The sequence below is a fragment of the Oncorhynchus masou genome, chromosome 7, assembly GCF_036934945.1.
Source record: "Oncorhynchus masou masou isolate Uvic2021 chromosome 7, UVic_Omas_1.1, whole genome shotgun sequence".
NCBI lineage: Eukaryota > Metazoa > Chordata > Actinopteri > Salmoniformes > Salmonidae > Oncorhynchus > Oncorhynchus masou.
In genome coordinates this window covers 15,343,925-15,368,534 of record NC_088218.1, presented here as the reverse complement: position 1 = coordinate 15,368,534, position 24,610 = coordinate 15,343,925, and the positions used below count along the sequence as shown (strand labels likewise).

Genomic DNA, 24,610 nt, shown 5'->3' with positions numbered 1-24,610 from the left:
TCGGTACCTGTCCTCGACTGTGGTGGCCCCATGAATATATAAATAGAATTGGGTAGAAAAGACAATGTAGATTGTATGATTCTACGCTGCTATGGTTCCAGAACGTTACCTGTCCTCCACGGCGGTGGCCCCCAGCAGTACGAAGTCCTTCTCAATGAGGTCATAGGCCTCGGCCAGCTTCCTGTCTCGGTCCTGCAGGGCCAGCTTAGCGCTGTTCAGCAGGTGACACGTCTCCTCGTACTGAGCCACGCTCAACTTCCTGTATGCCACGCACAGTGTCCGTAGGCCCTCCTGAAGAGAGAGAGAGAAATAGAGAGAGTGAGAGATAATTATGTTATGCTTTGATATGATTACTGGACACTGATGTTGCAGTTGATAATCCGATAATAACAATTATTCCACTGTTCTGTTTTTTTTCCCGTTAAATAGTCAAATCAAATTTATTTGTCACATACACATGGTTAGCAGATGTTAATGCGAGTATAGCGAAATGCTTGTGCTTCTAGTTCCGACAATGCAGTAATAACCAACGAGTAATCTAACCTAACAATTCCAAAACTACTACCTTATACACACAAGTGCAAAGGGATAAAGAACATGTACATAAAGATATATGAATGAGTGATGGTACAGAACGGCATAGGCAAGATGCAGTAGATGGTATCGAGTACAGTATATACATATGAGATGAGTAATGTAGGGTATGTAAACAAAGTGGCATAGTTTAAAGTGGCTAGTTGTAACTCTCGTCCTCTTCTTCTGACGAGGAGTAGCAAGGATCGGACCAAAGCGCAGCGTGGGACGTGTTCATGACGATATTTATTCAACTCAGAACACTAAAACAAAAATAACAACGAGAATGATACGAACCGAAACAGTCCTGTCTGGTGACATACACAAAGACAGAAAATAAACACCTGCCAAACACAAGTGGGAAAAGGCTACCTAAGTATGATTCTCAATCAGAGACAACTAACGACACCTGCCTCTGAGAACCATACCAGGCCAAACGCAAAAACACAACATAGAAAACGGAACATAGACAACACACCCAACTCCTGCCCTGACCATACTAAAACAAAGACATAACAAAGTAACTAATGTCAGAATGTGACACTAGTGATGCATGTATTACATAAAGATTTGGTAGATGATATAGAGTACAGTATATACATATACATATGAGATGAGTAATGTAGGGTATGTAAACATTATATTAAGTAGCATTGTTTAAAATGGCTAGTGATATATTTTTACATCAATTTCCATCAATTTCCATTATTAAAGTGGCTGGAGTTGAGTCAGTGTTAGTGGTGGCTGTTTAACAGTCTGATGGCCTTGAGATAGAAGCTGTTTTTCAGTCTCTCGGTCCCTGCTTTGATGCACCTGTACTGACCTCGCCTTCTGGATGATAGCGGGGTGAACAGGCAGTGGCTCGGGTGGTTGTTGTCCTTGATGATCTTTATGGCCTTCCTGTGACATCGGGTGGTGTAGGTGTCCTGGAGGGCAGGTAGTTTGCCCCCGGTGATGCGTTGTGCAGACCTCACTACCCTCTGGAGAGCCTTACGGTTGTGGGCAGAGCACTTGCCGTACCAGGCAGTGATACAGCCCGACAGGATGCTCTCGATTGTGCATCTGTAGAAGTTTGTGAATGCAGCCCCCTGAGGTTCACAACGCTGTCTGTGTGGGTGGACCAATTCAGTTTGTCCGTAGGGTGTACGCCAAGGAACTTAAAACTTACTACCCTCTCCACTACTGTCCCGTCGATGTGGATAGGGGGGTGCTCCCTCTGCTGTTTCCTGAAGTCCACAATCATCTCCTTTGTTTTGTTGACGTTGAGTGTGAGGTTATTTTCCTGACACCACACTCCAAGGGCCCTCACCTCCTCCCTGTAGGCCGTCTCGTCGTTGTTGGTAATCAAGCATACCACTGTAGTGTAATCAAGCATACCACTGTAGTGTTGTCCTCAAACTTGATGATTGAGTTGGAGGCGTGCATGGCCACGCAGTCGTGGGTGAACAGGGAGTTGTTGTTAAATACCCTCACCACCTGGGTGCGGCCAGTCAGGAAGTCCAGTACCCAGTTGCACAGGGCGGGGTCGAGACCCAGGGTCTCGAGCTTGGTGATGACTTTGGAGGGTACTATGGTGTTAAATGCTGAGCTGTAGTCGATGAACAGCATTCTCACATAGATATTCCTCTTGTCCAAATGGGTTAGGGCAGTGTGCAGTGTGGTTGCGATTACGTCGTCTGTGGACCTATTTGGGCGGTAAGCAAATTGGAGTGGGTCTAGGGTGTCAGGTAGGGTGGAGGTGATATGGTCCTTGACTAGTCTCTCAAAGCACTTGATGATGACGGAAGTGAGTGCTACAGGGCGGTAGTCATTTAGCTCAATGACATCACTGACAGAGCAGTGGGTTACAAAAAGCTGCAGTTTGCACAGACTGGCATCGAGGGATGTCCCACTGGGCAGAGTTTACATACCAGTTTAGTCTGTGGCAGAAGACTTATGACCTTGACCTTTCACATAAGCAAATACACGCACACACACACACACACAAACACGCACACAAACAGTGAGACCTCAGTTCTGACATATTCTCGGCGCCAGCCTGGTTCACACCAGCATCACCGCTGGCCATCCCATTGTAACGTAACCAGGGAAACACATTCTCCCTGACAGTCAACAGAAACGGGTCGGCACCGCTGCCAACAGCAACCCAAACTGCATCCACAATTACAGTGGGGCAAAGAAGTATTTAGTCAGCCACCAATTGTGCAAGTTCTCTCACTTAAAAAGATGAGAGAGGCCTGTAATTATCATCATAGGAACACTTCAACTATGACAGACAAAATGAAAAAAAAATCCAGAAAATCACATTGTAGGATTTTTAATGAATTTATTTGCAAATTATGGTGGAAAATAAGTATTTGGTCACCTACAAACAAGCAAGATTTCTGGCTCTCACAGACCTGTAACTTCTTCTTTAAGAGGCTCCTCTGTCCTCCACTCGTTACCTGTATTAATGGCACCTGTTTGAACTTGTTATCAGTATAAAAGACACCTGTCCACAACCTCAAACAGTCACACTCCAAACTCCACTATGGCCAAGACCAAAGAGCTGTCAAAGGACGCCAGAAACAAAATTGTAGACCTGCACCAGGCTGGGAAGACTGAATCTGCAATAGGTAAGCAGTTTGGTTTGAAGAAATCAACTGTGGGAGCAATTATTAGGAAATGTAAGACATACAAGACCACTGATAATCTCCCTCAATCTGGGGCTCCACGCAAGATCTCACCCCGTGGGGTCAAAATGATCACAAGAACGGTGAGCAAAAATACCATCAGTAACACACTACGCCGCCAGGGACTCAAATCCTGCAGTGCCAGACGTGTCACCCTGCTTAACCTGTTGAAACTCCCCATCCCGGATCCGGGATCGTGACTAAAGCCTCAGGGCTCATTAGCATAACGCAACGTTAACGATTTCTGAAAATCGCAAATAAAATGAAAATAATGTGTCTGCTCTCAAGCTTAGCCTTTTCTTAACAACACTGTCATCTCAGATTTTCAAAAAATGCTTTTGAACCATAGAAATTGACTAATTTGTGTAAGAGTATACTAAGCTAGCTCAGCATTTTGAGTAGCATTTAGCACGCAACATTTTCACAAAAACCAGATAACCAAATAAATAAAATCATTTACCTTTGAAGAGCTTCGGATGTTTTCAATGAGGAGACTCTCAGTTACATACCAAATGCGCAGTTTTTCCTGAAAGCGTCTGTGTGTAGGAGAAATCGTTCCGTTTTGTACATCGCATTTGGCTACCGAAACGAACCGAAAATTCAGTCACCTAAAACGTCAAACTTTTTCCGAATTAACTCCATAATATCGACCGAAACATGGCAAACGTTGTTTGGAATCAATCCTCAAGGTGTTTTTTCACATATCTCTTCATTGATATATTGTTCGTGGAAGCTTGCATTCTTCTCTAAATTCCATGGAAAAATACTTGCAGCTGACTTTTGCGCACCAATTCCGGCGCAGGACACCGGCGGACACCTGGTAAATGTGGTCTCTTATGGTCAATCTTCCAATGATATGCCTACAAATACGTCACAATGCTGCAGACACCTTGGGGAAACGACAGAAAGGGCAGACTTACTCCTCTCGCATTCACAGCCATATAAGGAGACAATGGAAAACAGAGCCTCAAAAATCCTGCTCATTTCCTGGATGCCGTCTCATCTTGGTTTTGCCTGAAGCTCACGTTCTAGGGCACGCACAGAAAATATCTTTGCAGTTCTGGACACGTCAGAGTGTTTTCTTTCGAAAGCTATCAATTATATGCATAGTCGAGCATCTTTTTGTGACAAAATATCTTGTTTAAAACGGGAACATTTTTCATCCAAAAATGAAATAGCGCCCCCAGAGCATCAAGAGGTTAAGCCAGTACATGTCCAGGCCCGTCTGAAGTTTGCTAGAGCATTTGGATGATCCAGAAGAATGTCATATGGTCAGATCAAACGAAAATAGAACTCAACTCGTCGTGTTTGGTGGACAAAGAATGCTGAGTTGCATCCAAAGAACACCATACCTACTGTGAAGCATGGGGGTGGAAACATCATGCTTTGGGGCTGTTTTTCTGCAAAGGGACCAGGACGACTGATCCGTGTAAAGGAAAGAATGAATGGAGCCATGTATCGTGAGATTTTGAGTGAAAACCTCCTTCCATCAGCAAGGGCATTGCAGATGAAACATGGCTGGGTCTTTCAGCATGACAATGATCCCAAACACACCGCCCGGGCAACGAAGGAGTGGCTTTGTAAGAAGCATTTCAAGGTCCTGGAGTGGCCAAGCCAGTCTCCAGATCTCAACCTCATAGAAAATCTTTGGAGGGAGTTGAAAGTCCGTGTTGCTCAGCAACCGCCCCAAAACATCACTGCTCTGGAGGAGATCTGCATGGAGGAATGGGCCAAAATATCAGCAACAGTGTGTGAAAACCTTGTGAAGACTTACAGAAAACGTTTGACCTCTGTTATATACCCTTTGTTGGCAATGACAAAGTATTGAGATACACTTTTGTTATTGACCAAATACTTATTTTCCACCATAATTTGCAAATAAATTCATTAAAAATCCTACAATGTGATTTTCTGGATTTATTTTCCTATTTTTGTCTGTCATAGGTGAAGTGTACCTATGATGAATATTACAGGCCTCTCATCTTTTTAAGTGGGAGAACTTGCACAATTGGTGACTGACTAAATACTTTTTTGCCCCACTGTATGTCATCCTTAGGGCCAGAGCCACGGACACACAGGGATCAGTAGACTACCTCAATGTTGGCACCAAACACTACATAATGACAGTCAATCACCATCTCAGTTACATTCCATATACAACTTGGAACTTTTGGTGGCCCACATCTTAAGTAAGGACACTACCACTAAAGGATACAAGAATCAGTTAGCATTTAGCAGGGTCTACCATACAGCCATATGACAATATACACCTCAAGCAAAGCAACAATGAAAGTCAAAAATGTATTTGAGGTCAGAAACTCTGAAAGTCTGATTTTGGAGCTACTTTAGGACAATGGACTCTAGTGTCTAATAATGGCTGTATGTGTGTGTGTGTGTGTGTGTGTGTGTGTCTTTACCACAGCGTTGTGCTCCACTCTGGCTTTGACCTGCTCCACCTTGCCAGAGATCACCCTGGGGAAGATGGAGGAGTCGGCCCCTTTACAGAACAGGTAGTACTCCCCTGTGGACAACCACACAGTTAAAAACAGGTTCCTCATTAGCAGAGAGAAGCATCATTGGTTTGCAGCAGTGAGGGCAGACAACAGTAGAGATGTTCCTCAGTGAGACTGACTCTACCGTCAATAGTATGCCTTCTGCTTGTTGAGCTCCTAGCACACATATGGCCCTCTCTATTAGCGTGCAGACAGACAGACAGACAGACAGACAGACAGACAGACAGACAGACAGACAGACAATAATAATGACTGGGTTGCCGTAGTAATGACTGCTTTCATCTAGAAAAAGCACCAGCCACTCCCATACAGATACATCTAGTTTCTGTGTTCGAGTATTATAATGGTAGTAATTGTACTATAGTACAGTTCCTCTAGTTTCTGTGTTCTAGTATTATAAAATGGTAGTGATTGTACTATAGTACAGTACATCTAGTTTCTGTGTTCTAGTATTATAATGGTAGTAATTAAACTATAGTACAGTACATGTAGTTTCTGTGTTCTAGTATTATAATGGTAGTAATTGTACTATAGTACAGTACATCTAGTGTCTGTGTTCTAGTATTATAATGGTAGTAATTGTACTATAGTACAGTACATCTAGTGTCTGTGTTCTAGTATTATAATGGTAGTAATTGTACAGTACATCTAGTGTCTGTGTTCTAGTATTATAATGGTAGTAATTGTACTATAGTACAGTACATCTAGTGTCTGTGTTCTAGTATTATAATGGTAGTAATTGTACTATAGTACAGCACCTGTGGTGGACCTGACGATAACACTCATTCTCCTTCTCACAGAGTCAAAGGTCAATACCTCCAGCAGCTCAAACCTGGATGCAAGAGAGAGAAAGGGAGAAAGAGGTTGGGTTACTGACCACACACACATACAAACACACACACAAAGATAAACTGATGCCCACAGGCCTTGGCTGGAGTAATGGACACACACTGACCTCTCGACCTCATCCTCCCTATTAAGAATCTCCATGTGACTGTCCTTCAGCCGCAGATAGGTGAAGCCAAGCCTGGGGGAAAGAGGAATGTACCATTACTGTCAGAATAGGGGAGCACGTTAAACTGCAGTTAAATGTATGGCTATACAGTGCATTCGGGAAAGTATTCAGACCCCTTGACTTTTTACATATTTTGTTACATTACATACAGCCTTATTCTAAAATGGATTACATTTATGTAAATAAGGTATTTTTGTTTTTTATTTATAATTAAAAAAACAGTTTTCGCTTCGTCATTATGGGGTTTTGTGTGTAGATTGATGAGGAAAAATAATTATTTAATCAATTTTAGAATAAGGCTGTAACGTAACAAAATGTGGAAAAGGGGGAAGGGGTCTGAATACTTTCCAAATGCACTGTATATTATCTATCTATCTAGTTTATTTCAAATGGCTGGGAGTAGGAAAGACGTTCTGCCTTTGTGTGTGTGTGTGTGTGTGTGTGTGTGTGTGTGTGTGTGTGTGTGGGGGGGTGTGTGTGCATGAGTGATTGAGCGACAGTGATTGAGTGAGTAAGTTGGTGAGTGAATGATTAAGTGGGTGAGTGATTGAGTGGGTGAGTGATTGAGAGCGTGAGTGATTGAATGAGTGATAATGAGTGAGTGAGTGAGTGAGTGAGTGATTGGGTGAGTGAGTGATTGGGTGAGTGAGTGTCAAGCCAGTCACCTCTTCATGCCCTCCACCAGTGCCACCTCGTCAGGAGAGGATGATATGTAGAAGGAGGTGGCCTTGTTCTGGTGGATCCCCATCTTGATGCCATCCACTGTCTCCTCCTCCTTCACCTGTACCGTGTGGCACAGACACAACGCCCGGAAGAACAACTCCTCAGACTCCTGACCAGCCAAGCACAGAGAACACGTCACACAACACACACACACACGTATCAACACATAAATACAGGAAACATACACATTTGAATACATCATTTGGAAGGTCATCATTTGGAAGGTCCTGAAGGTCATGCTTCTTCGTCCTCATACACACAGAAGACAAAGGAATGGCACAGGCTGGTCACCGGAGTGAAGCGGCCCTCTCTAGTCCTGGCACACAGCGGTGTGTGTGTGTGTGTGTGTGTGTGTGTGTGTGTGTGTGTGTGTGTGTGTGTGTGTGTGTGTGTGTGTGTGTGTGTGAGACACTGGATCCCTGGGTGGATGAATGTGTCCTCCTTAGAGAAGGTATCAGTGTCACTCTGAGTTTGGGTTCACCCAGGACATCCAGGTAAAAGCTGTTAGTATCCAGCTGGTCTTCATAGGGTTACGGTTCACCCAGGACATCCAGGTAAAGGCTGTTAGTATCCAGCTGGTCTTCATAGGGTTACGGTTCACCCAGGACATCCAGGTAAAAGCTGTTAGTATCCAGCTGGTCTTCATTGGGTTACGGTTCACCCAGGACATGCAGGTAAAGGCTGTTAGTATCCAGCTGGTCTTCATTGGGTTACGGTTCACCCAGGACATACAGGTAAAAGCTGTTAGTATCCAGCTGGTCTTCATTGGGTTACGGTTCACCCAGGACATGCAGGTAAAGGCTGTTAGTATCCAGCTGGTCTTCATAGGGTTACGGTTCACCCAGGACATACAGGTAAAGGCTGTTAGTATCCAGCTGGTCTTCATAGGGTTACGGTTCACCCAGGACATACAGGTAAAGGCTGTTAGTATCCAGCTGGTCTTCATAGGGTTACGGTTCACCCAGGACATCCAGGTAAAGGCTGTTAGTATCCAGCTGGTCTTCATAGGGTTACGGTTCACCCAGGACATCCAGGTAAAAGCTGTTAGTATCCAGCTGGTCTTCATTGGGTTACGGTTCACCCAGGACATGCAGGTAAAGGCTGTTAGTATCCAGCTGGTCTTCATAGGGTTACGGTTCACCCAGGACATCCAGGTAAAAGCTGTTAGTATCCAGCTGGTCTTCATTGGGTTACGGTTCACCCAGGACATGCAGGTAAAGGCTGTTAGTATCCAGCTGGTCTTCATTGGGTTACGGTTCACCCAGGACATACAGGTAAAAGCTGTTAGTATCCAGCTGGTCTTCATTGGGTTACGGTTCACCCAGGACATGCAGGTAAAGGCTGTTAGTATCCAGCTGGTCTTCATAGGGTTACGGTTCACCCAGGACATACAGGTAAAGGCTGTTAGTATCCAGCTGGTCTTCATAGGGTTACGGTTCACCCAGGACATACAGGTAAAGGCTGTTAGTATCCAGCTGGTCTTCATAGGGTTACGGTTCACCCAGGACATCCAGGTAAAGGCTGTTAGTATCCAGCTGGTCTTCATAGGGTTACGGTTCACCCAGGACATGCAGGTAAAGGCTGTTAGTATCCAGCTGGTCTTCATAGGGTTACGGTTCACCCAGGACATCCAGGTAAAAGCTGTTAGTATCCAGCTGGTCTTCATAGGGTTACGGTTCACCCAGGACATGCAGGTAAAGGCTGTTAGTATCCAGCTGGTCTTCATTGGGGAATGAAACAATGTCTGACCCTGCATTAGTGGTTAGAGAGGGGTAACTTGTCCTGTACATATTCGTACAGTCCATCAAGTAACAGTGAGGCTCTCTGTCTCACCTTGCCCCCTGGTCCAGGTGAGGAGTCGATCATGTCCATGCTGGTTGCCCCTGGCATGACCTGTCCATTACAGATGGCATCAGGGACGTAAACATAGCCGTCCACACAGCACTCTATAAACTCCATGTTGTTCTCTGTCAGGGTGCCTGTCTTGTCTGTAAACACGTACTCCACCTGGAAAACACACACATTCAGGTAAGAGTGGTGAGAGTGTGTGTGTGTGTGTGTACTGTGTGTGTAGCCTACCTGTCCCAGTTCTTCATTGAGGTCAGATGTGTTAACCTGAGCCCTCTCTCCCAGTTCCTCGTCAAACATTTCATCATCCCACATGATGAAGTAGGACCCCAGGAACTTCTGCATCTCCACGGTAACGTACATGGACACGGGGATGATGTAATTAAACAACACCATGAAGGCCAGGAAGTCTGTGAACGCCCGGATCAACTGGAGAGAGAGAGAGAGGAGGGAGGTATGAGGAGGGAGAGGGGGAGGAGGGACAGTCAGAGGTGACAGGGAGAGAGAGGAGGGAGGGAGGTATGAGGAGGGAGAGGGGGAGGGGGAGGAGGTACAGTCAGAGGTGACAGGGAGAGAGAGAGCAGGGAGGGAGGTATGAGGAGGGAGAGGGGGAGGAGGGACAGTCAGAGGTGACAGGGAGAGAGAGAGGAGGGAGGGAGGTATGAGGAGGGAGAGGGGGAGGAGAGACAGTCAGAGGTGACAGGGAGAGAGTGAGAGAAAGGGAAAGTGAGAGGTGAAAAAAACATCAGCTATTGCATAAAAATGATTGTAGTTTTATAACCTACTATATGGCGTTGCCTCTCTGTGTCAGTCTTGTGGTTGTAGAAGGGCTCGTCTTTGTCCGGGTCAGCCTGCCACACATACTTCAGCACTGTGTTGATCAGAGCCTTGCTGATCAGGATGCACAGGTACACTATCAGATACGCATTCATTGACCTGGAGGGGGGAGACAGAGAGGAGGGGGAGACAGAGAGGGGGGGATACAGAGAGGGGGGAGACAGAGAGGGGGAGGATACACAGAGGAGAGACAGAGAGGGGAGAGACAGAGAGGAGAGACAGAGAGGGGGAGAGACAGAGAGGAGGGGGAGACAGAGAGGAGGGGGAGACAGAGAGGAGGGGAGACAGAGAGGGGGAGATACAGAGAGGAGGGGGAGACAGAGAGGGAGGAGAGAGAGAGAGGGGGAGGGGGAGACAGAGAGGGGGGGACAGAGAGGGGGGGGAGACAGAGAGGGGGGAGAGACAGAGAGGGAGGAGAGACAGAGAGGAGGGAGACAGAGAGGAGGGGAGACAGAGAGGGAGGAGGGGAGACAGAGAGGGGAGGAGAGACAGAGAGGGGGAGATACAGAGAGGGGGGGGGGGGACAGAGAGGGGGAGAGACAGAGAGGGGGAGATACAGAGAGGGGGAGATACAGAGAGGGGGGGGAGATACAGAGAGGGGGCAGACAGAGAGGGGGGGATACAGAGAGGGGGAGAGACAGAGAGGGGGGATACAGAGAGAGGGGGAGAGACAGAGAGGGGGAGATACAGAGAGGAGGGGAGACAGACAGAGGGGGGGGAGACAGAGAGGGGAGGAGAGACAGAGAGGAGGGGGAGACAGAGAGGAGGGGGAGACAGAGAGGAGGGGGAGACAGAGAGGGGAGGAGAGACAGAGAGGAGGGGGAGACAGAGAGGGGGGGGGAGACAGAGAGGGGAGATACAGAGAGGGGGAGATACAGAGAGGGGGATACAGACAGAGAGGGGGGGAGACAGAGAGGGGGGGATACAGAGAGGGGGGAGATACAGAGAGGGGGAGAGACAGAGAGGGGGGATACAGAGAGGGGGCAGACAGAGAGGGGGAGATAGAGAGGGGGGGATACAGAGAGGGGGAGACAGAGAGGGGGAGACAGAGAGGGGAGGAGAGACAGAGAGGGGGAGACAGAGAGGGGGGAGGAGACAGAGAGGGGGGAGATACAGAGAGGGGGGGAGACAGAGAGGGGGAGAGACAGAGAGGGGAGAGATACAGAGAGGGGGACAGAGAGGGGAGGGGGCAGACAGAGAGGGGAGATACAGAGAGGGGGGGGAGGAGAGACAGAGAGGGGGGAGATACAGAGAGGAGGGGGAGACAGAGGGGGGAGATACAGAGAGGGGGACAGAGAGGAGGGGAGAGACAGAGAGGGGGAGATACAGAGAGGGGGAGACAGAGAGGGGAGGAGAGACAGAGAGGGGGAGATACAGAGAGGGGGCAGACAGAGAGGGGGGAGACAGAGAGGGGAGATACAGAGAGGGGGAGATACAGAGGGAGACAGAGAGGGAGGAGAGACAGAGAGGGGGAGATACAGAGAGGAGGGAGACAGAGAGGGGGAGAGACAGAGAGGGGGGAGATACAGAGAGGGGGAGATACAGAGAGGGGGAGACAGAGAGGAGGGGGACAGAGGGAGGGGGGGACAGAGAGGGGGGACAGAGAGGAGGGGGACAGAGAGGAGGGGAGACAGAGAGGAGGGGGACAGAGAGGGGGAGGGGAGACAGAGAGGGGGGGGACAGAGAGGAGGGGAGACAGAGAGGAGGGGGGAGACAGAGAGGAGGGGAGACAGAGAGGGGAGGATACAGAGAGGGGGGGAGATACAGAGAGGGGGAGAGACAGAGAGGGGGAGACAGAGAGGGGGAGAGACAGAGAGGGGAGAGACAGAGAGGGGGAGGGAGGGGGGGGAGACAGAGAGGAGGGGGAGACAGAGAGGGGAGGAGAGACAGAGAGGAGGGGGAGACAGAGAGGAGGGGGGGGAGACAGAGAGGGGGGGAGACAGAGAGGGGAGGAGACAGAGAGGAGGGGGAGACAGAGAGGGGGGGAGACAGAGAGGGGGAGATACAGAGAGGGGGAGATACAGAGAGGGGGCAGACAGAGAGGGGGCAGACAGAGAGGGGGATACAGAGAGGGGGAGATACAGAGAGGGGGAGAGACAGAGAGGGGGGGATACAGAGAGGGAGGGGGAGACACAGAGGGGGGATACAGAGAGGGGGATACAGAGAGGGGGAGACAGAGAGGAGGGGAGAGACAGAGAGGGAGATACAGAGAGGGGGAGACAGAGAGGGAGGGAGAGACAGAGGGGGGAGATACAGAGAGGGGGAGACAGAGAGGGGGAGAGACAGAGAGGGGGAGATACAGACAGGGGGGAGACAGAGAGGGGGCAGACAGAGAGGGGGGAGATACAGAGGGGGGAGACAGAGAGGGGAGAGACAGAGAGGGGGAGATACAGAGAGGAGGGGGGACAGAGAGGGGGAGATACAGAGGGGGGACAGAGAGGAGGGGGAGACAGAGAGGGGGGAGATACAGAGAGGGGGGAGACAGAGAGGGGAGGAGAGACAGAGAGGGGGAGATACAGAGAGGGGGGGGACAGACAGAGAGGAGGGGGAGACAGAGAGGGGAGATACAGAGAGGGGGAGACAGAGGGGGAGGAGAGACAGAGAGGGGGAGATACAGAGAGGAGGGGGAGACAGAGAGGGGAGAGACAGAGAGGGGGGATACAGAGAGGGGGAGATACAGAGAGGGGGAGACAGAGAGGAGGGGGACAGAGAGGAGGGGGACAGAGAGGAGGGGAGACAGAGAGGAGGGGGACAGAGAGGAGGAGAGACAGAGAGGAGGGGGACAGAGAGGGGAGGGGAGACAGAGAGGAGGGGGGACAGAGAGGAGGGGAGACAGAGAGGAGGGGAGACAGAGAGGGGGGAGACAGAGAGGAGGGGAGACAGAGAGGAGGGGAGACAGAGAGGAGGGGAGACAGAGAGGAGGGGGGACAGAGAGGAGGGGAGACAGAGAGGAGGGGAGACAGAGAGGAGGGGAGACAGAGAGGAGGGGAGACAGAGAGGAGGGGAGACAGAGAGGAGGGGGGACAGAGAGGAGGGGAGACAGAGAGGAGGGGAGACAGAGAGGAGGGGGACAGAGAGGGAGGAGACAGACAGGGGAGGAGACAGAGAGGAGGGGAGACAGAGAGGAGGGGAGACAGATGCAGAGGAAATGACATAAGAATGTCTTCAGGAAGGGTGGACGGTCTGAATGGGTCTTTAGGGGGAAATGGATATGATGCAATTAGATGGCAATTAACGTTAAGTGAACCTGTCTGGAAACATGGTAAACATGCATCGTAAAGTAGAACACACAACCATGTTGGTGGGCCTTACTTCTCCACGGCAGAGCGTTTCTGGGACTTGGACTGGTAGTTAAGCGCCATCTTGGTCTCCATACCAGTGTAGATGGCAACAGCTAGGAGACACAAACCAGAGGGTCAACTTGGGGAGACATTTCACATCTGTGAAGATGAAGAAAAGAGACTAGGAACGGGAACGACACTGTAATATTGAGATGCAGCCCTGATGACAATAATATCAGTCAGATCTGACAAGTCTCTGTCAGTACTGAATACTGTCATGGTGTCCTTCAATTATCTGTGAAATCAACTCCCATCACACTCATCTGATTTCATAATAAGACTTGGCTTGCAGTCATGTCATCTCATGCAGTGTACTGACTGCATTCCTGCTTGACAGTTTGTAATATTCTCACTCATACAGGTCTGTACAGGCCTCAGCAGCTGTTCTCAATATACAACCCACAGTGTGAACACAGGAACTTAATGATTTGGAAAGGAACCTCTAAACATTCCAAACCCATTATATGAATGAAAACTAGGAATCCATTTTAGATTCTATAAGTGATGTCATTACAAGGTCACCCAGTGTAGTGTCTTTAGATTCTATTAGTGATGTCATTACAAGGTCACCCATTGTGGTGTCTTTAGATTCTATTAGTGATGTCATTACAAGGTCGCCCAGTGTAGTGTCTTTAGATTCTATTAGTGATGTCATTACAAGGTCACCCAGTGTGGTGTCTTTAGATTCTATTAGTGATGTCATTACAAGGTCACCCAGTGTAGTGTCTTACCATATATGTGCTGTGTGTTTTTCAGTGTCGCCCCTCTGAGAAGTAGGTTCTCAGATCCCAAAGGCCTGAAGCAAACACAGAATACACTTCTTTGTTAGAATACACTTCAAAAAATGTTTTTGTGCAAACACACGAGCAATGACTTCCTGAATTTGGAGTCAATTTCCTGGGTATGGATTTACCTCGCGATGGGCTCGTTTCTGTCCGAATAAATATTGATTCGGCCCACAAATCTGTCCAAGGAGAGAGGGAATGCATGTGTGAGTTGGTGTGTTTTGCGTTGTTTTTCTCTATACAACCTGTACTGATTGTCTGGATGCAGTGTTGTGTGCAGTGTTGTCACTCACTTGTAGAGATCTGGTTGTGGTTGTTCACATTCAATAGAAGCCTGTAGAGTATCGAAATCCTCCTCTGTGATGAAGGCCTTAGTGTCCTGCACAGCATAGTAGGTCTTTGTGGAGGGATGGAGGGAGTCACAGCGAGATCAAGAACACAGCGAGCCAAGACGCATCTCACATTACCCCTCTAATGAAACAGAAAACAAACTCTCTCTCTCCATTTCGCTCCATCTCTCTATATCCCTCACATAGACACTCATACCCTCTCTCTCACTCACTCTTTCCCCTCTGTCCCCCGCCTCCCACGCTCTCTCTCTCTCTCTCACTCTTCTGTTCTCCCTCAACTCTATCCCATTCGTTCTTTACCTCTGCCTCAGCCATCTCTCCCATCTCCCTCTTTCTCTCTCTCAGTCAGAGTGTAGTGTTACCTTGTGACTGGACTCCCCGTCCAGACTGGCTGTGGTGACAAAACAGGTCCCGTCCTCCCTACTGGTGGAGAGAAGGATGAGATCACAGGGGAACGTCTCATCTTCCTTGATCAGCACCACATCACCCACCTGGGAGGGAGGGAGGGAGGGAGGGAGGGAGGGAGGGAGGGAGGGAGGGAGGGAGGAGGGAGGGAGGGAGGGAGGGAGGGAGGGAGGGAGGGAGGGAGGGAGGGAGGGAGGGAGGGAGGGAGGGAGGGAGGGAGGGAGGGAGGGAGGGAGGGAGGGAGGGAGGGAGGGACTATTATATATTTTATATAATAGTCTAGAATCTTTGAGAACTTACAATCAACAAAATAAAACTAGACAATGAGGTCCCCATAGAATGTGTTAGAATGATTTGAGCAATTTGTAAGTCGCTCTGGATAAGAGCGTCTGCTAAATGACTTAAATGTAAATGTAAATGTATAAGAACACAGCATTAGCCATGTTAAAATATGCAGAAAATGTGCTTAAAAACTGCACAATTCCCTCTCAGCTCCATGACAAAAATGTGTAGAATTGCAGGAAATTAGCTTTAAAATTGAAAAATGTTCTCTCCGCTGTCAAAATTATATTTTGTACTTCGTCTTTGGTCTGTTTATGTTTTTTCTCTGCTCAACCCTTATGGTGGGTCGCGACTCAAAATACACCTTAACACGTGGGTCTGATCCAAAGAACCCAGGTTTGATCCCTGGTTATTTTCAGCTGTAGGATGATACGTACCCTCAGCTTACGACTCTGTTTCCTGATCACCTTCCCATGCTGCACCTCGTGCACAGGACACTGGTTAATAGCATTGTCTGCTTTGTGCCTGAGCCAGTCCTCATAGCCCTGTTTGATGGCCGTGACAGTGATGACAAAGAAGAGAGGTAGTCCGCTGGTGATGGGACTGGTGGGAGTGTCAATTATCAACTGAAGAGGGCGGGAGAGAAAGAGAGAATGATCTATTGTTATCTGAAACTTCTGCGTTTGCCAGATTTATATTTCTTACCAACTAAGCCTTAAATGGACTCAAATTGAATCTACCAGTCAAGCTCTGACCTGGACAAGAAATATGATGAGGAAGTAGAAATTTGCAATTCTTCTAAACTGCTCAAACAAATTCTTCGGAACAAAATTCCAGAAGGTGTACTGTGGAAAGGGAAGCAAGAGCAAATGGTTATAACATGGTTGTAATGTGGTTGTAACATGGTTATAACGAGGTTGTTATGTGGTTGTAGCATGGTTATAACGTAGTTGTAATGTGGTTATAACGTGGTTGTAATGTGGTTATAACGTGGTTGTAATGTGGTTGTAACATGGTTGTAACATGGTTGTAACGTGGTTATAACGTGGTTATAGCATGGTTATAACGTGGTTGTAACGTGGTTGTAGCATGGTTATAACGTGGTTGTAACATGGTTGTAACGTGGTTGTAACGTGGTTGTAATGTGGTTATAACGTGGTTGTAATGTGGTTATAACGTGGTTGTAATGTGGTTGTAGCATGGTTGTGGTTCTCACCTTGGAGGAGATGATGCGGTTGTCGGGGTACCTCTGGGGAATGTAGGCCTCTGCTCCCGGTGGGGGCTCCTTGTTTCCAATGTACACCGTCCTGGTGTCCACCCAGTTCTCCTCTCCAGCACACTGCACAGAGGTCAAGACATCAAAGGTCAATGCCAGGTCAGCACACAGGTCAGGTCAGATCATGACAGGACAAATCAGGGCAGGTCAGGACAGGACAGGAGAAGACACATGGGCAGCAAATGTAGCCTTATTGCCTGGCTGGGGGCCTGACTGGCTGGTTGTCAGGCAGTTGTTTCCTGCTCCAGCCAACATGTCTTTGTCTCACCAAACTTGGTTAGTGTTGTGCAGAGACAGTCTGGCAGTCACAATAGCATTACAGTCGCAAACAGTATAAATGACTGTGTGGAGTGTAATAAAGTGGCGACCTAACAAACACAACACAACAGACCTCCAGTAGCAGTGAGTAAGTGCTCTGAGTCATGTAACTGGGTGGAGAATAATAAATGAGTGTTGGCTACAAGCCTTTAACCTTACAATAACTCTCCCATTCAACACTAACTATGACACACGCCTATATACAAACACACACCAACACACACCACAACAACATAGGAAGGTCAACCCACTGATTTCACACCTGTCTGGAATAGTCAAATAGAATAGAATCTGATCAAACAGAATCAAATATTTTTAAAAAGAGGGAAATCAAATATAATATAATCTTAAAGTAATTTCCTTACTCGCTGAGCCTTAAGTAACTAAATTTTTGCGTCCAGTAGAGTGCTCCATGTTTGCCCATGTCTGTTTATCACCAGTGAGCCAGCTCAACAATCTGGACAAGCCCAGACAGAGAGACACTGAGGGGATTTGATTATTCCCCCGGAATAATCCCCCAAGTGAACTGGGTTGGCATTGACTGCATTCCATTTAGAACCGGGCTACCTCCCGGGTGTGAGCCGGGCGCCCAGTTCTGGGGATTCCAACGCTAACTTTCTAGCCTGTATGTTTATTGCCAATCAGAGCGTTTATTACATTTACATTTAAGTCATTTAGCAGACGCTCTTATCCAGAGCGACTTACAAATTGGTATATAATGCTTTCCTTAGAATAACTCCTTTGTCTGAATATAGTGTATATCCTGTTCCATGGATATTGGTCATGTCCTTTGTTTGGTTAGCATGTTATATTTTTTATGTCTCCTTAGTTATGCCACTTTGTCTTGTATCTATGCCCCCTTTGTATTCCCTCCAGACCAAAACCTTACCTACCGGCCTTTCAAGCCATTCCATATCGCCATCCTACCGCCCTTGTGTTCCTGCGTCCGTTTGCGGTGTCTTTTTAAATTAGTTAATAAATATCCTGAACTGGAAACCTTGTACTGGAAACCTTTAACCATCCTTCCTGCATTCTTACAAATACACCATAGTGGCAATATCACTCCTCAACCTAGCCTAAGGTACAGCCGACCTAGCCTAAGGTACAGTTGACCTAGCCTAAGGTACAGTTGACCTAGCCTAAGGTACAGCCGACCTAGCCTAAGGTACAGTCGACCTAGCCTAAGGTACAGTCGACCTAGCCTAAGGTACAGCCGACCTAGCCTAAGGTACAGTCGACCTAGCCTAAGGTACAGTCGACCTAGCCTAAGGTACAGTCGACCTAGCCTAAGGTACAGTCGACCTAGCCTAAGGTACAGTCGACCTAGCCTAAGGTACAGTCGACCTAGCCTACAGGACCTAGCCTAGTCAGACCTAGCCTAAGGTACAGTCGACCTAGCCTAAGGTACAGTCGACCTAGCCTAAGGTACAGCCGACCTAGCCTAAGGTACAGTTCCCCGAGCCTAAGGTACAGTTCCCCGAGCCTAAGATACAGTTCCCCGAGCCTAAGATACAGTTCCCCGAGCCTAAGATACAGTTCCCCTAGCCTAAGATACAGTTCCCCTAGCCTAAGATACAGTTGCAGTAGCCTAAGATACAGTTCCCCTAGCCTAAGATACAGTTCCCTAAGATACAGTTCCCCTAGCCTAAGATACAGTTCCAGTCAACCTAGCCTAAGATACAGTTCCCCCTAAGAGCCTAAGATACAGTTCCCCTAGCCTAAGATACAGTTCCTAAGATACAGTTCCCCTAGCCTAAGATACAGTTCCCCTAGCCTAAGATACAGTTCCACTAGCCTAAGATACAGTTCCCCTAGCCTAAGATACAGTTCCACTAGCCTAAGATACAGTCAACCTAGCCTAAGATACAGTTCCCCTAGCCTAAGATACAGTTCCACTAGCCTAAGATACAGTTCCCCTAGCCTAGATACAGTTCTAAAGATACAGTCAACCTAAGATACAGTTCCACTAAGATACAGTTCCCCTAGCCTAAGATACAGTTCCCCTAGCCTAAGATACAGTTCCCCTAGCCTAAGATACAGTTCCCCTAGCCTAAGATACAGTTCCCCTAGCCTAAGATACAGTTCCCCTAGCCTAAGATACAGTTCCACTAGCCTAAGATACAGTCAACCTAACCTAAGATACAGTTCCCCTATCCTAAGATACAGTTCCCCGAGCCTAAGATACAGTTCCCCTAGCCTAAGATACAGTTCCACTAGCCTAAGATACAGTTCCACTAGCCTAAGATACAGTCAACCTAACCTAAGATACAGTTCCCCAGTTCCCTAGCCCACTAGATACAGTTCCCTAGCCTAAGATACAGTTCCCTAAGATAGCCTAAAGATACAGTTCCCCCAGTTCTAGCCTAAGATACAGTTCCCCTAGCCTAAGATACAGTTCCCCTAGCCTAAGATACAGTTCCCCTAGCCTAAGATACAGTTCCCCCTAGCCTAAGATACAGTTCCCTAAGATACAGTTCCCCTAGCCTAAGATACAGTTCCCTAGCCTAAGATACAGTTCCCCTAAATACAGCCTAAGATACAGTTCCCCTAGCCTAAGATACAGTTCCCCTAGCCTAAGATACAGTTCCCCTAGCCTAAGATACAGTTCCCCTAGCCTAAATACAGTTCACCTAGCCTAAGATACAGTTCCACTAGCCTAAGATACAGTTCCCCTAGCCTAAGATACAGTTCCCCTAGCCTAAGATACAGTTCCCCTAGCCTAAGATACAGTTCCCCTAGCCTAAGATACAGTTCCCCTAGCCTAAGATACAGTTCCCCTAGCCTAAGATACAGTTCCCCTAGCCTAAGATACAGTTCCCCTAGCCTAAGATACAGTTCCCCTAGCCTAAGAGTTCCCCTATCCTAAGATACAGTTCCCCTAGCCTAAGATACAGTTCCACTAGCCTAAGATACAGTTCCACTAGCCTAAGATACAGTTCCCCTACCTAAGCCTAAGATACAGTTCCCCTAGCCTAAGATACAGTTCCACTAGCCTACAGTTCCCCTATAAGATACAGTTCCCCTAGCCTAAGATACAGTTCCACCACTAGCCTAAGATACAGTTCCACTAGCCTAAGATACAGTTCCCCTAGCCTAAGATACAGTTCCACCTAAGATAGCCTAAGATACAGTTAAGATACAGTTCCACTAGCCTAAGATACAGTTCCACTAGCCTAAGATACAGTTCCCCTAGCCTAAGATACAGTTCCCTAGCCTAAGATACAGTTCCCCTAGCCTAAGATACAGTTCCCTAGCCTAAGATACAGTTCCCCTAGCCTAAGATACAGTTCCCCTAGCCTAAGATACAGTTCCCCTAGCCTAAGATACAGTTCCCCTAGCCTAAGATACAGTTCCACCTAGCCTAAGATACAGTTCCCCTAGCCTAAGATACAGTTCCACTAGCCTAAGATACAGTCAACCTAACCTAAGATACAGTTCCCCTAGCCTAAGATACAGTTCCCCTAGCCTAAGATACAGTTCCACTAGCCTAAGATACAGTTCCCCTAGCCTAAGATACAGTTCCCCTAGCCTAAGATACAGTTCCCCTAGCCTAAGATACAGTTCCCCTAGCCTAAGATACAGTTCCCCTAGCCTAAGATACAGTTCCCCTAGCCTAAGATACAGTTCCCTAGCCTAGCCCCCTAGCCTAAGATACAGTTCCCCTAGCCTAAGATACAGTTCCCCTAGCCTAAGATACAGTTCCCTAGCCTAAGATACAGTTCCCCGAGCCTAGCCTAAGCCTAAGATACAGTTCCCCTAGCCTAAGATACAGTTCTAGCCTAAGATACAGTTCCCCTAGCCTAAGATACAGTTCCACCTAGCCTAAGATACAGTTCTACTAGCCTAAGATCCAGTCAACCTAGCCTCAGATACAGTTCCCCTATCCTAAGATACAGTTCCACCTAGCCTAAGATACAGTTCCACCTATCCTAAGATACAGTTCCATAGCCTAGTACAGTCCACCTAGCCTAAGATACAGTTCCCCTAGCCTAAGATACAGTTCCACCTAGCCTAAGATACAGTCAACCTAACCTAAGATACAGTTCCACTAGCCTAAGATACAGTTCCCCTAGCCTAAGATACAGTTCCACCTAGCCTAAGATACAGTTCCACCTAGCCTAAGATACAGTTCCACTAGCCTAAGATATAGTTCCCCTAGCCTAAGATACAGTTCCCCCTAGATACCTAGCCTAGATACAGTTCCCCTAGCCTAAGATACAGTTCCACCTAGCCTAAGATACAGTTCCACCTAGCCTAAGATACAGTTCCACTAGCCTAAGATATAGTTCCCCTAGCCTAAGATACAGTTCCCCTAGCCTAAGATACAGTTCCCCTAGCCTAAGATACAGTTCCCCTAGCCTAAGATACAGTTCCCCTAGCCTAAGATACAGTTCCCCTAGCCTAAGATACAGTTCCACCTAGCCTAAGATACAGTTCCCCTAGCCTAAGATACAGTTCCCCTAGCCTAAGATACAGTTCCCCTAGCCTAAGATACAGTTCCACTAGCCTAAGATACAGTCAACCTAACCTAAGATACAGTCAACCTAACCTAAGATACAGTTCCCCTAGCCTAAGATACAGTTCCACTAGCCTAAGATACAGTTCCCCTAGCCTAAGATACAGTCAACCTAGCCTAAGATACAGTTCCACTAGCCTAAGATACATTCAACCTAGCCTAAGATACAGTTCCACTAGCCTAAGATACAGTTCCACTAGCCTAAGATACAGTTCCACTAGCCTAAGATACAGTTCCACTAGCCTAAGATACAGTCAACCTAGCCTAAGATACAATTCCACTAGCCTAAGATACAGTTCCCCTAGCCTAAGATACAGTTCCACTAGCCTAAGATACAGTTCCACTAGCCTAAGATACAGTGCGACCTGGTTCTTTCTATAGACACACTCACTGGAGCCAGACAGAGGCTGCAGGGAAGGATCTTACCAACACCTGAACGGTTGCTACTCTGCAGACCTAATCAATCAAACCTCAGCTATTTAAAAAGGTCAGAGTGGCCAGTGTGGTTTTTCAGTATGACCTGTAAGACAAGCAAATGTGTTCAGCCATCCAGGCTCTGGTAAGCTGTGGTTCATAAGAGGCCAGTGTGAGGTGATGAGTGTGAATTCCCCATACCGCACCACGAGTCCACCCATCCATCCCACTTGACAGAGATTACATAGCATTAGCATCTTTAGCTAGCGGTTATGTAAGTGGGGCGAGTACAGGCTAACATCTCTTTAGATATTATTTTTACCCACAGAGGGCACTGTGGTATATCGGCCAAGCAGATTAAACATCCGTTAGCTCTTGTTAATTAATTATTCCTTTGTAGTTCAGTTGGCAGAGCATCGCATTTGTAACACCAGGATAGTGGGGTTGATTCCCGGGACCACAAATACATAGAAATGTCTGCACGCATGACTGGAAGTCGCTTTGGATAAAAGTGTCTGCGAAATGGCACAGGGACAATTGGGCTTACAGTTTCACCATACAGTATTGTTGTTGCATCACAATGTACTGTAACAAAACTGAACCTTTTTTACTAATCTTGTCCTGGGCAGTGTATCTCTCTTATAAAACGTTCAGCCCTTGTGCCCTACATGATTTCATTCATGGAACAGAGGAATGCAGCCTAAAGACTGAACAAAGAACCTGTGTGTGTCCACTGAGCCTCTCTCATCAGACCTCCCACTCTGCTCTCCACCCTGGTATTACTATACTACAGCTGTCAACAATACTCTCTTATTGGCTTATAGCCTCTGCGTCGGTTTGTTGCTGTTGACATCCCCTTGCCCAGACAAACAGACATTACACACATCTCCTGCTGCAGTATAAAAAGAGGTGACGGTAATCATGTGTCCAGGGAATAGGATTGTTTTTCCCTAGCAACGTGCCCTAGTTTCCAGCCATGTCTCGCGGGGTTAAGTCACTGAGCACTCCTCGCCTCCTAGACTACTCTGGTCACCCCCACTAGTGTTCAGCTACCTGTCCTATACACACCTCAGACGGGATAGGAGGAAACTCCACCTCTGGATCATTGAGCCTGTGGGGGTTTGAATTGGTGCATCTCAGTAGTGTATAGTGGCTCCCTCTTCTAGTCTCTTTACCCTTTGACTGGTGATTCTGGGGGTATATCCCAATATTCTATAGTGGCTAAATCTTCTAGTATCCTCATGATGCTGGTTCACCAATCAAAGGGTTAAGAGTGGAGAATACCACTATAGACTACTGAGATGCAGCCGTAGCTGGCCTGCTTTGGTGATCTGAGCAGCAGAAGAGATGAGAGAAGACCTAGCATGAGGAAGAGAGAGGAGAGAGGAGCAGCCTTCTGTTGTGTGTATCCGCAGCAGACTGGGATCTCCTCTCCCCAGATAAGAGCTGGTCCGCTCTCTCTCACGGTCAGCCCACACTCTTGCTTTCTCTTTCCTTTTCACAATCCCAACATTTATCTTGCTCACTCAGATCACTCTCAGACATACACCACTCCCTATCTCAGATGAGTCACGAGAGAAAGTGCGGGTGTGAGAGTGAGAAAGAGAGAGTGTTTATTGTTCAGGAGCAGAGGAGGCAGCTTCTACCATGAACTCTGTATTGTCCTCTGCTTGACAGAGGAAAGGGAGTTACCCTCAACCAGAGAAACAACGGGTACAGACCGCAGCCATTGAGACATCCACACAACTAGAACCAAATTAACCTATTGACTTTATGGATGATAAAGATGTATTCTATATTCTATTCTAAAAAACAACCCTCTTCCAAAACAGATTTTTTTCCCGGGCTTTAAAATATATCCTCTAAGAAATAGCACATCAAAGACACAAACTGATGTTCCTGTTAGAACATGGAGCGGGGCAACGTTAATGAGGGTACAAGCCCACGCATAAATACTGCACATCCTTCCTGCCTGACGAGAACCAGTCAACACTGACGTAACATGACAGGATAGGTAAAAATAAGAGTTCCTCTACATTGTTTTCACCCATCCAGTAATGTGTGGGATCTGTGATTAGACTACTAAGTGGGGGAGAAGGGAAGAGTGCCTTTAGTATTGGTACAGGACCACTATCTCTTGTACATGGCGTATCATCACGGCATGTCTCTGTCTTCCTCCTGCCCTCTTCTGGCCCACTCCTCTCTGTCTACCTCCTGCCCTCTTCTGGCCCACTCCTCTCTGTCTACCTCCTGCCCTCTTCTGGCCCACTCCTCTCTGTCTACCTCCTGCCCTCTTCTGGCCCACTCCTCTCTGTCTACCTCCTGCCCTCTTCTGGCCCACTCCTCTCTGTCTACCTCCTGACCTATTCTCCCACACATCTCTCTCTCACCCCATCTGCTTCCTCCCAGCTGGCACTTTTGGAAGTTGTGGGAACAAAGCCATGAGTTTCCTGACGGTTAAAACTGTTTTTTTTCCATTACTGTTCTGAGAACAGAAGTGAAAAATTTGCCTCCTCTGGGAACATACATTTTTAGGTTGCAGGGAGGTTCTGAGAAGGTTTATCTATGATTCCCTGAAAGTTTTCCTGTGAGGTTTTATTAACGATCTGAGAATGGAAATTCTAGGTTATTTGAAGGCAATTAAATAACGTTCTAAGAACATGTTTCAATAAGACTGCTAGCTTAGTTTAATGGTTTTGAACTCCCAGCATAGACAGAACACATGAAAATTCATGTGCTTAG

The 24,610-nt window shown here is 47.4% G+C and overlaps 1 pseudogene; it reads right to left on the bottom strand.

The window, feature by feature from the left end:
* The window catches only part of LOC135543367 (phospholipid-transporting ATPase IH-like), a 90,851-nt pseudogene that overhangs the window by 33,595 nt on the left and 32,646 nt on the right, over nucleotides 1-24,610 (bottom strand).